We start from the raw sequence: 16,141 nt of genomic DNA on the forward strand, positions 1-16,141 counted from the left end.
CACACACACACACACACACACACACAAACAAACAGCTACACACTTGAATAAACACTATAAAAAAACACCAGATATGTGTATTTGCATAATCTGTTATGTTCTCTCACTTTAGCCTATTTCCTGCCCTAGACAACAAAAAAATCAGAATGACATATGTACGTGCATCAGGGCAAGTGTTGTTATTTGCTCAGCCCCCATTGTGGACTCCATTTAAGGAGCCTCCCTGCGATGGATAGCTGCCATATTTTAGCCCCAGGAGCAAGGCTGTGGAGCTTACAGAGGGTAGGGGGGGAACCTTTCATAGCTGTTTTCCAACCTGTGCAATCCAGAGATGGATCCCCTGCTTGCCGCTCTGCGTGCGAGCCCACTGTAATTCAGTAAGAGCCAGATGTCGAGTGAGTCAGACCACCTCAAATACAGATGGGTGTTTGTATTTCAGATTATCATATTCTGGGTGTTAGCATGTAATTACAGATTAAGGCTTTGTTTAAGTGTATTGATCTAGTAAATGTGTTTTTTGTGCATTTAGTAATGGAGGAGGGGGGACATGTGCGCGCCACTACAGATTTGCTCACATGCTGTACATACACATGCCATAAGGCAGGTGGTAACAACACAACCCCCTCCAATGGACACAAGGATCCCTCTCATAGGTCCAGAGTTTTCTCCTGCCACATTGGTTTTGGTCTTGCGGATGGCCCTGCATGCCCGGGCCAGCTAAACATGCACAACATGCACAACATGCATGCTTGCCCTGTCAGTTATTTCAGACCCTTAGTGACCTCTTGCCAGTATGCATTCAAGGTTCATTGTGTGCTAACTGTCATTACAACCACACACACTTTTAACTCTTAACGCTTTTTGATCAAGAGGGGGTGCTTTTATGTAGATAGGTTACGTCAAGGTTATGTCAAAAATTAGAGTAAAAAAACAAACATGGACACAATGATACGGATCATTTTTAAGAGATACTAGCAGTCAACTGAAGTGTCTCTCACATTGGTATCAAAGGGTATTCAGCCAAAGGGTGAAACAGCATGGGATTGGTTGCAACTTCTTCAAACCATAAAATGGGATCTTGTTTGAGCAGTTGTATGGCTTTAATTCCATTGCCCTGAACACTAGTTGATAAATTGAGCTGGTTGCCTTAGAGACAAGTGGCAGTAAAAAAAAAAAGGGCATTTGTAATTTTTTCATGGCAAAAAGAGGCCTGCCTGTGAGAGCCTCACAATAAAAACAACCCTCCCTTTGTTGATATCAATTACCAGGTGACTGTTAATCAATTGCAGCGACGGTATAATGATTTGTTGTCAGATGTTTGAGGAATGAGCAATGGCGGCCTGAGTTGATTTTCTCCTTTTTCTCCTTTACTTTATTTTTTCCTTTTGGGTTCCAGTTGACATTTCCCTCTCAAGACAAAGACAAAGTGAGGTAAACAGGCTCCTTTTGGGTTGGTTTCATCTCCATTTGGATCCCCCTGTTGTTGGTCAACCCTTTCTTTTTAAGTAACAGAGGAGAAGCTGATTGTTATTTTGCTCTGTAATTTTCTACTGATGGGCTCTGCCAGCTTCGTCTGCAGCCACAAAAGCCCGCTTGACAACTTGACAATTACCGCCGCTCAATCGGGATAGAAATGCTGCTGGTGCTGCTGCTTGTTTTTGTTGCATAGCTTTTCCAGCCTTCCAAATCGCACATCATTTTAAATGCTACATAGCGGATGCAGATCCAGATGAAATTCAGCATACTTTGTCTAAAAATTGCCTTACGCTGCTATGATTGATTGGTTCATCCAGCCCAATAATCATTGTGATTAAAAAACAGCTCTAAAATGCATTTTTTTGACAGACTGCAACAAAGACCCCAAGTTAGAAAAATGTCCTGTTGCTGATATGTTTGCTGAATGGTTTCCTTAATTTCCTGTTCCCTGATACATCGATAAAGAGTCTTATTTTATGGTTAGTTAGTTTTGATTAAGAAGTAATGGGGCTTTCACACATAGTCTCGTGATAAGGTAAAATCAGTTGATCAGGATACTGCCACACATATAACATGCTAATAAGAGCTCAGCGTCTGTCACTGCTAAATAAAGAGTTTGGTTGTCATTATCGTTCCAAAACACACATGTATTACTTTTGAAAGTGCTGTACCAGTGGTTTCCCATGATAGACCTTAAGTTTGACTGGTCCTCCTCCCTCACACTGTTCCATTATGCTGCTGTCTCAGGAGCAGGGGCATAGTTCTATTTGGAGCCCAGCAAAGCTCTCAGCTAATGCCCCCAGGGATGCAGCATCATATCTGGCCAGGAGCGATGCAGAGACGTCTAGTGGTGAAGGCTTTGTGGCTTGGCTTTTACCAGCACATCTGGCTCTAGAAGATTACTGTGCTACTGGACCCCAGGAAAATACACATCACGTGTACTTAAAGGAGCGCTAAAACAACAAGCCTCGAAAAATGCTTTCCAGAGCTCTTTGCCGGGGAAGAAATGAAGCCCTGCCATAAAAAGATTTGTATTTGTCAGAAAATGCAAATATAAATGTAAATATGCAGTAATTAGATTTTTCAGAGAACAGGGAGTTAATCAAGTGGAAGTTGCTTTTAAAAGATGCCATCAGTCGCCCGGGGTTTCACTATCGTCTCACTTGCCCTCTAACGTCTCTCACCACTTTAGGTTTTTAATGCGCGTCTTTGAAAAATGCTCGTGTGACCGGCACATCCATTTTTCCTTTCCTCCTTAATGACAATTGTGTATTTATCTGTCCCTGGTTATGCAGCGTTAGTAAATAATACACTCCAGAATGATGAGCAATCCATCGTTGGACATGTTACGGCAGCCTCGTAATGAACTGACGTCGTTTGTGTGGCAGTAATTACACAGTCCTCTGATTAAAGATGGCTGTGCTGGATAGTATTTGGGTAATTATTCCCTTTTGCTCTATGTGATAAGCTCATAATGTCCAGTCAGGGAGGGTGCAGGGAAGGGGAGGAAGTTAATGACATGCTAAGGCTGGTTGGAATGAATACCCAGTCGCTTTACCTCAATCACTCACTCCCTTGGCCTCTGTCGCCCCTGCAGCACGAGTGACTATCTTTATGTGTAGTGTTCCAGCATGTCGGCACTAGCCAGGCTAAAGTAATTGCTACCGAAATGGCCTGGTTGCACTCAGCCTTCGTTATGTGAATGCTAATGGCAGCTAGCCTTAGCTCTTTGGGGTAAACACTTACACGTGACTGCCCCACCAACAATGGTAATTAAAGTCAGCTTTTTTCCCCTCTTCTTCTTATAATTCCGTGCTCCATGGATGACCTAATCCTTCTCCTTATCCCTACTTGCTGTTTGTAATTAAGACTTGCCTCCCTCATCTCTTTATTTAGCCACTCTGTCAGCTTTGCCTCTCTTCCACCACCCCCTCCCCCCCTTCCCCTCCCCCCCAAGCCAAGGGCCTCTCTTTCCTCAAGCAGCGCATACCTAGATCTTCACTCCAGAGTGGCATCCTCTCATCTCGCCAGAGGTTAAATTTTCCTCAGCCCAGCCCCACCCCCTGGTACCACCTTCATCCATCACACGCACACACACAAGCGTCTTTTCGGAAAACAACAGCATGACCCCAAAGATACAGTCGAGGCACAGGGGAGTTGAAAGCTAGTGATGTTAGCGATCAGTCAGCTTTATTTTGAATTTTTTTTCTGGCTTTAAGGACTCTAAGGGCTGAGTAAAGCTTGCATGTTACCTGGCAAACCTACTTCAATGTTCACCTCAAAGCTCCAAATGCACCAGGTAACAGCACACCCCCGCCTTCCGTGCTGTAGAGGTTATTGTGGTCGTGTTGGTGTCTGTTGTGTCAAGCAATGTCCAGTCATCTCCATGTTCCGTAAGGGGATTGAGCTAAGCATGTTGTCAACAAAAGGATCTAAGTCAGCCAGTCAGAAATGAGAGAAAGAAGGTAACCACTGTTCCCCAACCACCCAACACTGTCACGTCACAACTCTAGACCTAACAATTCCAAAACCCTCTGCCACAACTGACTCCCCTCAAGGCAACATGTCCAGTGATATAATGTGTCAAATATAATTAGGTTTACGTGCTTATCCCCCACTCCCTCAGACATCCCACCAGACATATTGTTGGAATGTCCACCTCCAGACCCCTACTACAGATGACTAAATCCTCAAGATTAGCCTTGCACTGTAATGTTTACAATACATATTGTTTTAGCACAATGAACCTAATGCTTTTTGTCTATAAGTGGCTGTTAAATGCAGTTGCTAATTGAGTACTAAACTGCTAAACTGAGCATATTGTTTGTCTGCTTCTGGCTTAAGAAGTTGTGCTCAGTACTTTACCGGCAGAGCCTGTACCAAAGACACTGAAACACACAAAACAGGTTCAAATGCAATTTCATATGGTTGCCCTTTAAGACTTGGAACGCTGACAACCTGTGCCGTTTTAACTTAAAAAAAAATAAAAACACAAAGAGAGAAAAAGCCAGTACCGCATAGACAGAATCCTGCCAACAGACCAGAGCCCGATGCCCACAGAGGGGTGCTGTAGGGCACCATCTCAGACAGAGAGCGGCACAGGGAAAAGCAGAAGAAAGCAAAGCGAATGGGCAGTGAGAGGTGGCCCCAGTTTATCGGCTGAGGCAGGCTTGGCACAGCTACCCAACGCTCTGGGGGAGCCCAGTGCTACCGTTTTAATGAATGTAAACGAGGACGGAGGGGACTTCCGTTAATGCTTAGCAGTGCTTTGGAAGATGCCAGAAACAGGGTCTCCACAAGCCATGGCGGACCTGGCAGTGGCCGTGGCACATGCCCAGGAGAGAGGCGCCAGGAGCTGTTTGTTTGACAAGGCCCAGAGATGGAGCTCATGCTAAGAACAGAGGGTCTTTGTAGTCAGGGCCAGATATGCTGGAGCACACACAGGCACACATACTCACTCATATGGCAAGAAACACAAACACACATTTGTTACACACATTTGATGGACTTACAAGCTCAACACAGTGCAGATAATACACGTTTTTCTATCTTTGTGCATTCTCACACAAGCACGTCCACTTTGTTTTTGTATATGCAATAGTTAAGTGAACTCTCCAATCTACTTATACACAGTCATATCACATGCTTACACCAAGAGAAGAAAACAATAAACTCCACTAGACAATCACACTCTTGCACATGCTGTCGATCCTTCTTTGTGCATGCACAAACACACAGACACACACAAACCTCTCCAGGCTGCGGTCATTTTCCTGTCATGATTTAAACAGTTGTTCCAAGGCCTCTTCCAGCCACCCATCCACCAGCCCTGCCCAGCCCCATCCCCCCTTCTTCTTCTCTCTCTCATCTCGACCAGAATGAAAGTGACATTTTTGAGCCTGCATCCCTCAATTCGCACTCTGCCGCGCTCCAGCTTGACAGCGGCACATTCAAGGCAGTGTCAGGCTGAAATTATACTGTCTGCGAAGCTCAGTAACGAGGCAAGGAATACAGACGCGACGAAGAACAAGCACACCCTGGAGCTGTAAGAGTCAACCTTCGCCTTTGAAGAGTGATGACGAGTCGTAGGAAGAATCAAGTGGATAAAATGAAAAGCAGTGTTTGTTTTCATGCCGCAGTTCTTGGAGCAGGTTTCATTTGATACTTGAAGATTGCATGTTCAATACAAAGTACATGCAGTTTAATTTACTACAAGTGCAATTTCCTTTCGAGGTAACACTTTGATTGAACCAAAACATGGGGGTGTGATTTTGATATTTTGTCACTTAAAATAAAGTCAATTTCAAAGGCAAATATATTAAAAACATGTATACTAAGTACTCAATGTGTTCTTATGACACATCAGTTTCTCAGAGAACAGCTCTGTTAACTATGTAAATGAGCCCGAGGATGACATCACAGTTAGCAAAAGGTCAAAATACTCCACTGAGCTTTGAGCTTCACATAACTGACAGCTGACACTGAGACGACCCTCCAACAGCAGGAACACTGCTTTGTCTGCACGATGTGGACTGTCCCTCTCAGCAGTGGCACTGTTGCTCTGGCAACTGGAATATGTTGTCAAAGGTTGTGTTCATAACTCAAAATACCCCCTTTGACCTCAATTTGATTGTTTAGAAAATCTAAAGATTATGATATTAGCATAATGTATACAAATCTTGAGAAAAAATGGAAAGTAAAAAAAAAAGTTAAAAAGCTGAAGAAAAGACAAAAATATGGAAAGTAGAACTTTTCTCTCAGGCAGGGTAGCAATATCATCCTAAGGAGGTGTTGCGTATGTGGCTTTTCCTTATCTGGCAGTGAATGTACTGTTGAGTCATTCCCTTCTACTCTGACTCAAATCATGTGCTACATACTGCAGGCCAACCTTAATGGAAGATTCGTACCGAATGCTCTGCCCATGACGAGCGCTCTCCCCGGCCAAACTGCAACTGCTAATGGCACAACTCGTGACACAGCCCAAGAGGGAGCCAAATGTAGGCACAGAGAGGGAGATAGGGGCAGAGGGAGTGGAGGGGCCAGCGGATGCCATGTCTTTAGCCTTCTAAAGAAAAAAGAAAAAACTGTTGGCGTATTTCTGCCGCCATGGAAACATACCTTGTGACAGCACCTGCCCCCCTGCATAAGCTGCCCCAGCCGTGACCAACGGAATTCCACGTCAAGCCTGAAGCAGCATGGGGAACAAGTTAGATTAGACAACGACGGAGAGAGACAGGAACATGAGAGAGATTACACACCCTGGGATGAGGCTAGAGTTACAGTCAAATGGATAGGGGTTAGGGGGTTGATGGCGGTGGGGAGCTTGGGAAAGTGAGCTATGCTCAGACTTCGACACAAGAGATAATGTCTCATGCGTGAGGGAAATGTGGGATACTTGAGTCTAAAGTTTCCACGGATGAATCAGTCAGCTGATGTAAAGGACATGTTAATGTTCAACGCCAGTAACTGCACTGTTAAAACTGTTACCAGGGCCATTACCTCCGGGGACTCAATTATGTTACAGTACAGCTTTAAACATAACATGGGTGGCAACAGGCCTCCAACACTTGAGTTGTCCTGCAGACACAACAAAGTGTTTAAAGAAAATCTAAGCCACTTGCTACATGTGTATACATATTTAATGTCTCCTGGCTTCATATTCATAGCCAGACAGAAGTTTGATTGCATTTACCTGATGCTTTTCTGGAAATTATAAGCAAAATAATTATAAATTATTTTGCTTCGTTTGCACTTGGCTTGAGACTCATAAATTGGCTGAGTGTATTTGAGAGCTATGATGTATCTGCACCCCACACAGAGCCACCTCTTGAAACAGATTGTTCAGGCTCCACTTTCCAGAGAGCGGATGGAGTTTCAGTCCCATGACTGAGCTTCAAGTGCAGAATTGGAAAGACAGCTAACACTGGTTGAGTCTCTTCCCAACTGCCATCCCTTTTCCTGCTGTCACATTTTCCTTTGTTGGGGGTATCCGATTCTGCTCTGCTCTACATGTAGGCACGCAACATTGACCCTCCCGTCCCCTTCTCCTCCTCACTCGCACACAAACACACAGAGAGGCACACGTCACGCCCCTCTCTGCTTTCTAATGATACGTTCTACTCTGCCTCTGCAAAGCGAGACCATGAATGGGCTGGAAAAGTGGGGCACCACAGAAGTGTGTTTGCCCCATGACATATTTGGCACATTGGAAACTTGAATGTGTCAGTGGCATGCAGAGTCTAAGGGATCAAATTATAAGTTAGAGAAAGAGTATCTTTTAAATTAAGCTGACATATCAGGTTTGTTGAATGCGGCCTAGAGGCACTGGGAGCATTTCAATTTCATCTAACCAAGAAATATTCTAGTGCTTTTAATTATTCAGCATAACCCTACTAAACCTGTGTTGTAATTGATTGCAACTTTCAAATTCTCATAAGTTAGTGTCAAACCGATACTCGATGGGAAAGAAAGCCAACAGGCTCAATCAGTGCATCCCTGGGATCGACATTAAGATGCGGTGCACTCCATTGTTTTTGACAGAGCGTTCCCTAGTAGCTGCACAAGTCAACAGAGTTGGTGCTAAAGAAGCTTCAGTGTTAGCATTGGGGATCTGCCCTTGCCCTTGGTGGACTTGTGTTTAAGACAGGCGGGCAGCTGTTGGTGCCGGCTGGAGGAGCTGCTTTAGAGGCAGGGGTCCGTCCGTGCGGTTCTGATGGATAAGCACATCAGTTCCCCTCCTGCCGGGTCAAACAAATGGAGGGTAGCACAGAGCCTGTATTACTCATGATGAAGGGAGCAGTGGGAGTGAGGGGTGGAAAGGACTAGAATAAGGAGAACAATACTTGAGTACTTGAGTCATTCACGGAGTTTCAGAGAATCTTGAATTTTGTTAAAATAACTTTTGGTCACCACAAGACAAATTATGAAAGGTTAAAAGATGAATACTGAAAATTAATGTAGCTACAAGGCAAAATATGATTGTTTTTTTAATCAAAAAATATCTGAACCTTCAGTTCTTAATTTTTTTGCTGTAATCTTTAATTGCAGAACACACTAAAATAGTCACTACTGGGCTTATCCAATGACATGTAGGAATGATTTGTAGAAAGTAATAATAAAAAATGGCTTGTTTAAATGTTTCAGTAAAACCAAATATTTGGCTTGGGACTCAGCTATTTCATCACTTCTTACATTCACCACTTGTTTTATGTTGGTGAAAATTACAAAAATAAACAAATACGTTTTAATGGAAAAATGGGATGACAGCAATTTGATCACATAATAAGTGGCATTTACTTTTACTTTACTTTATTAGCAGCAGTAAGTTGAAACCTCAAGGCTGTGTGGTTAGACATGTTACACACGTTTTTGTGTCTTGCATAGTTTTATCTTGAATCAGTAGTGCTCTCCCTGCGCTGACAGTGAGATGCTGATGAAGAGAAGACATCCTTCCCCTCCGGCCCATCCCCCACTCTTCTGCTTCATTTAGCCCTCCATTTCCCCATCCCTGTATTCTATCCAGCCAGTAATTCATGTTGCATCATTGGGCCCCTGTCTACATGAATCAAGAGCCCCATCTATGAAACATATCTTTTTGATAAAGCTGCCTCTTCATCAACGTCTTTTGACGCTCTGTTACTAATCATATTGATTCGTCCTCGGATTATTTTCGGCCACATGGGCGTTTCTATTTTTTTTAAGCATGACAGAAATGGATCCATGGTAATCACATTCCATCTGTGACACTGCACTCGGTCCATTACTATACACCATCCTTGCTTCACCCTGAGAATTTCTCTCTCTCCCTCCCTCCCTCCCTCCCTCCCTCTGTCTCCGATCATACCTAATTTTGCCGTTAGGGAAGCAGAATCTAATTCCGAAAAAAGCATCTACACGCTTACCCTTCCTACTATCTCTCTTTCCATTCTCCAGCCTCCCAGCTCACTTGCACGCACACACCCACACACACACACACACAGACACACACACAGACTTTTGTCGTCTGCAACTCCTAGAAAGCAAACAGGCCTTTGGCTGGAGAAGCCAGATAGGAGCGGGTTGGCTTCCACCAATCCTTTATCTGAGCCAGCGCTGCACATCAATAACACAAACCTCACCATCCTCCTCCTTGCCTCCATCCTTTGTCACCAAACACCCTCCCCTCCTCCTCCTCCTCTTCCTCCTCCTTTCCCTATAGCTTGTACTCCTCCACTTTTAATCTTTCAGAACCAAACAACAAAGCCACCTAAGAGAAACTGCATCAAGCTAAGAAAGTGATAAAGCAGTTCTTTTTTTTCTTTATTGTGAGAGGTGCGGTCCGGATGATGGAATTATTTTCACATTTCCACGTGCCTTTTTAGGTTCCTTCCTAAGCGTATGCTAATAACCTGTTGATCTGTGCTTTTGCTCTGTGTGGCCTCAGTCAACTCCAACTCCACCGCACAGACCTGGGCAGACGGGCATAAACCAGCAGTCTGAACATCAGTCAAGCAAATACTTTTAAAATGCCGTAGTGTTAATCAGGCAAGTGTTTTTGTTGTGGTGTGTGATTCTCACTTTAATTGCACTCGTTAGTGTCCAGTGCCACCTTTTATGATGATGATGAATAGAGTACTCCTCCAAAATGGAGTGAAACCGCAAGTGTTCGCCCTGAAATCATCTGGATGCAGCTCTAATTGCATTCAGGTTGTTTGATCTCTGTACCCTGCATCCAGTAAATCTAGTGTTACATGCTAGAAAGGAACAAAGTGAGGATTTTGTGTGTACACACAGAGAGACACACACAGATGAATCCCAGTTGTGCTTCTGTAGAGACGTTTAGTTCACAAAGCTGGTGTCTTGCCTAACTCAGATAGAGAAATCGGACAATTCCCCACCACCCTAAACTTCACAATATACATTTTAAGTCTTTTTATTTGGCTCAGTTAGATTTTTCCTTAAAATGGTGTGTGCCTGTGCATTTTTACATAGCTCTGGGGTGTTTGCCTTAGGGGGGGATAAACCCAACAAGACTTCCTGCAGACTTCTTGCACCAAAATAAAAGTCACGTCCCAGCCAAATGTGGAGCAATACTTGGAGACAGCCTCTCAGCAAAAATGTGGAATTCCCTTCAAAACGGCGTTGCATAAATTGAGCATAAAAGAATGGCATTTCATACTAGACTTTACACGCAGGCAACATGCCACTTAAGGGCACAAGGTCTTGCTCTAACTCTACTGAATCAATAGTGCAGGCAAATTGGCACACTAATCAACATTCCAATATTGCTATTTGCATATTTGATCCAGGATTTGTTCAATGGATTATACATATTACCTGCATGATGTTTAATTGCCTTTTTAATAGACTCTGTGATTAAACAAGGAAGTCAGGGTAGGCTGGTGGAAGACAAAAAAAAATAGGAAGAAAAAAAAAACAGTGCAGAAAAATCTTATTAAAACAAGTTGCTTGCATCCTTCCGGAAAAGCGTCTGAAGGTGCTGGAATGAAATAAAGCAGAGATCCGTCTTGTGATAGAGCCAGCAGTGGCTGTTCAAAATTCATTCATTTGCCTGGTATTTGTTTAAGGAGATTGGTGAGGAGGCTGCTTGTTCCCGTCACCGCAGAGTTTTATATCTTATCATGTTTTAACAGATGAGAGGCGTGAGGCTCTATATTGCACACACGTGTAAGATTGTTGCATTGCTGGTGTGCGGATGAATAAAAAAGTTAGTCTGGGACCTTTGAATGACATGGGGTGAAAGCACATAGTTACAGGAAAGCTTACCTGTAAACACACATACGTAGGATTTTCATGCAAATATGATTTAGAGGCTATTAAAACTGCTTGCCTGAAATGTTTTCCTGTTTTAAGACTGGAAGCTAACAGCCACCAATGCAAGGGACTAAGCACTGACATTAGGCTCTCTTAAAACAACAATGGACTCTCTAATGTTCAGTAATATTAGTTCCAAGCTGTAGGTAACCAAAGTGAAGCAGTACACAGTTTCAAAGTAGGCTGAGTGTCTTATGCGCCCGGGCCGCAGTGCATTTCAGGTTGTGCATGTATATTTGATTGCGTGTCTCAATATAGTACACAGTCTTTTGTTTCAGGCCAAGTAAGTTAAGAGTACATTCAGTCTGCTTCTCATCATGAACTCGAAGACAGCTTGATGTTTGGGGGTTAGTGGCATAGTCAAAGGCCAAAGATACACATGCACACATGTGTCGAAATTCTAATGGTACATTTTGAATATGATTGTACATTCTGATCTATCACATGGCATTTCCTAACAAGGGAAAGTTAAACAACGACAAAAAGAAGTCTCAGTGAGGTCACCCTCTCCTACAGTTAGCGGCCAGTCACCTGCTCTCATTAATAAGGAAATTAATGTTGCATTCCGTTTCAATTAACCTTCCCCGGCTACAGGAGCAAAACTGGGAGGGAGGCCCAGGCACCCGCCGAGGTCAGGGTAATTGAATCAGAGGTACAACAATGACAAGGCCAAGGAGTTGTTGCCATGGTGTTGGGGGCAACTGTGAACCCGTCATTAGGGTGGAGGTTGAGGCTGCTGTGTGTCAGATTGTGTTGTTGTACAGTATATCAGAGATGTGACAGTCATCATCAGTGAAATCAGCCTTTGTGACTATTAGGTGGCAAATTAGACGATGACTGTTGGTGGCAGTAAATCTGCATAATGTCTGAAGGTAGTTCAGAACGCTTGTATGTACAACGGACTACATGGTGAACTGTGAACATTGGAAATCCATTTTTAAATGTCTGGCACTTGTGAATCCCATCAAAGGAGGGAATGATACCAAATTAGGAGTCCATTTTTGTTTTTCTATAAAGGGGTAAGTGTCGAAATAGAGGATTCCACAGCAGCCCAGTATCTCAGGGTATACACCCATATTGGACGAGTCCACACCTTGACCACTTTCAGTCCCAGTGCAGAAGGCTGTATGTAGTGTGGTACAAAGTTGGGGTGTGGAGGTTAGGGTGGTGGACTTCCATGTGGTAGACCGGAGTTTTCACCCTGTCACAGTCTGCAATTAATGTTTGAGATTTTATTCACCTTAACCATACCATAACATGCTTTAGTTGCCTAATCCTAACCATTCCTTTACCATATTGTATTTGCCTTAACAACAATCCTGTGCAGATACCGTGCAAGAAGAGTATTTTAAAAATGTTGGCATAAGATATAAAATAGTTTCGCAAAGTCTTGCAAAATATAAAGTTTTTATGTGGCGACAGGGTTGTCCTACATCAGTCATTACATGTCTCGCAATCAAAGACGATAACATTAATATACAAGTCATTTGCACTTCCCAATACATTTTGTAGGAAACGTAATGGTGCCAAGATTATGTTTTGTTATCAACAAAAGAAAAAAATATTCTGAACACATCAAAAACAATCACTGACAGTATATTTGTTTTTCCTCTAATATCCTCTTGTGGCAACTCAAGTATGATAAACGTTTTTATTTGTTCGGTCAGCTGAAAGTGCCTGGATAAAGGGCAGGGGAAGGCTGTGGTCTTGGTTGAAAGTCTACGCTGACCTGCAGCATGAGACAAAACACTTTTGCAATATTTAACCAAATCCACAATCTCAAGTTTTTAGTTGTCTAAATCAGTTTCTTTTAGGCTCACTCTCATTTTGTTACTGTAAGATTTTTCCCTCCTTTATCCACTTCTGTTTTCTCTCTCTCTCTCTCTCTCTCTCTCTCTCTTTCGTTCTCTCTCTCGGCGTGTCCCCGACGATGCTCTGTCTGCTCTTCGAATGCGCTGCTGAGCATTGGCCAACAGTAAAACACACTTGGGTGTGTCCAACGATCTGATGAATGACCCTGCGGCTGGCGGTCGGATCGATACGGAGACTGTGCGCCTGAACATGTTGGGGGGTGTGAGACGAGGAGGCGCATTGTGCTGAGCTGGAAATCCCATTAAATCCCTGCTATCATATACACACACACACACACACACACACACACACACACACACACACACACACCACACACATACACACACACACACACACACACACACACAATCACACACACAACGCTTTAACACACTACATCTCCAACACCATTAGAAACACACCTAATAGCTATCTATGTCTTTACTGACACACAGTAGCCCACACGGAGCACATTTGTACCTACACACACACACACACACACACACACACACACACACACACACCACACACACAGGTTCTACCTTTGTTGTAAGAGGCCAGCTATAACTCACTGCTCTCCTGTACTGTACCAACTAGAGCGATGCAAAGCTGCTGCTCTCCTCTCACTCCTTCAACAGGCAGAACCCTCAGATCTTCTCCTTTTTGTCAGGGAAATGTCAAAATGCCTGTAACGGCAGTACTCCAGCAGCACAATATGTTTGTTTGTATGTGTTGTGGCGTAGTGATATGGATACTATGACTCATGTCTCTGCAGGCGCCCAGCGGGTCTTTCTGGCAACATGTAGCTGTGTATGTGTGCACGTCTGTGTGTGTGTGTTGTGTAAGCAGCCACCTTGCCGCCCTTATGCCTGCGCTGAGAGTGCGGTATTGGCCTTCAAAATAATCTCTTTCTATCTGTCTCCATGTGCTTATCCCCCCTTGATCCCTCCTTTCCATCCTTGTCTCTCTTTCTGCCTAACACCTTCCATCCACCTGTTTCCCTGCATCCTTCTTTTGTGTACCGCACTCTTTTGTTGAGCTCGCTTCATCTGTCATGTCTTCCTTCTTTTCATCCCTCTCTCCATCCAGGGGCCTCTAGCGTGACATTCTATCTCTGACACATCATGCATGTCCTGCTCCGACGATGCCAGCGCACTGACGGATCAGCCACAATGTGTGTCATCTGGCTAGAGGAGGGAGCGAGGGAAGGGAGGGGTGGGGGACAGATAGACAGGGATGATCACCCACTCCCTCAAATGCTTACGACTGGCCAGTCAAACCACAGACAGTTGTGTTGTCCACATTTCTTAGAGGTGGGTTTTTGTTGTGACTAGAGCATTTATTCATATACATTTAATATCATATATAGGTTTTGTCTTTGTGTGTTAAGTCTGCAAATAGGCATCCATGTGTATATTTAATGGAAGATTAGAATGTGTATTTCACGAGAAACATAGGATCTGTAGTATAAAGGGGCCATATATTTAGCTTTATTGTTTATTGCCGCTCATTTTCTGTGGCAATCCCCCTTGTCACTCTCATCACTATTTCCATTAAGGCTCCACACACATCTATTCAACATAAAAAAGCAAAAGGAACTCTTTGCTAAAACCTAGAGGTCTCTGAAAATAGAAAAATGACACATTCCAAAGCCCTACATGTCTTTAACACATAGAGCGCATAACAAACAAAACAAAGACTATACATTGTAATGTTCCTGGAAGCTGCAATGTTCCTCACACCACAGTATGAAATGTTTGGATGGAACAATCAATAAACTGGCATATTTTGCCATATGTATGAGGGTGGAAATCTTTTTGACATATTTCTTGTTTTGTCCAGTATAATAGTTAAATATACTGATTTTCTAATGTCATTTTATTTTTTAGGAAAAACTGGAAAGAACAAAATGAATCATGCTAACTCCAACTATCCAATTTAAAAGAATGAACCCTGCCTAATGCAATTACTGAGGCAGTTTGATCACATCACTATCTTCTGTCAGCACTTGAACTACTGTAGTGTAAAGTGACTGCTGTGTTCGTGCTGTCTCTGCTTTCTCACACTATTCCTCCATGTTGTGCCAGTATGTGTTTATGCACATGGAGTACTTAAAGAAACATAATCAATAAACACATGCACACTCGTTTCCTATACCACAGCACACATACATAGAAATGCACAATACCCATCTTCAGGCAAGCAATTTAACATAATGCATATGTGGAATGCCAGAGCTTATGAATCCTTTCACTGGCCGATTGGCTCAGCTTCTGGATCTTCCGCTGGGTCACACTAGCACTTAAATGCCCGTTAGTTGAAGCAATCCTATCAGTTATGTCACGCAAAGACGAGGGGCTTAAAGACCCACCCTCTGCCACCAAGCACCCCTCTCTCCGAGCCTTGCCTTGCATAGTCTAGAGAATCCCCTACAGTATTCCCAGGACATACTAGACATTTCCACACAACAGTTAACCTGAAGCCATGTCACTGCACCTGTGGAGCCTAGAATATAGTCTCCTTCTATGCTCCCCTATTTACTCACATTCTTACCCTTGGCTATCTAGTGTTGTTTATTAACCTAACTTAGCTGAGTGGAGCTCCCACAGTAAGCAGAAATGCTAATGGTCTACATTTCCAGGGAAAGATTAAATCATGTCAGGTTTGGACTGAGCTTTTTTTGCTACCATTATGAATGTGGCCATTTTTTTATTCACAAACTGTTACAAAATTATTTTCTGCTACTAAATGCACAGGTGGTTTGTGGTTGATTATGATAGAGATGGATTCCTTAGATGCTTTGAACTGTAGTGCCACATGAAACCGTTCAAATGTTTATCACACAGTGGTAAGAAATGAGTGGTGTATATTATGTTTTTATTTATTACCCTGATTTTTTTTCTTTTCTTCAAAATCCATCTTTGCAACTTCACCAGTGACGGTATCCATTTTTTAAATGTTATTCTTAGGGCAGATTCACATTGTACGCGCAAGCGGTAGC

At 43.2% G+C, this 16,141-nt stretch overlaps 1 protein-coding gene across 5 annotated transcripts in view; it reads left to right on the top strand.

Moving 5' to 3' along the window:
• ppargc1a (peroxisome proliferator-activated receptor gamma, coactivator 1 alpha) overlaps window positions 1-16,141 on the top strand; it is a 330,707-nt gene that overhangs the window by 151,110 nt on the left and 163,456 nt on the right. The window lies entirely within an intron of this gene.

The sequence above is a fragment of the Etheostoma spectabile genome, chromosome 19 (assembly GCF_008692095.1).
Source record: "Etheostoma spectabile isolate EspeVRDwgs_2016 chromosome 19, UIUC_Espe_1.0, whole genome shotgun sequence".
In the NCBI taxonomy this organism is placed as follows: Eukaryota; Metazoa; Chordata; class Actinopteri; order Perciformes; family Percidae; genus Etheostoma; species Etheostoma spectabile.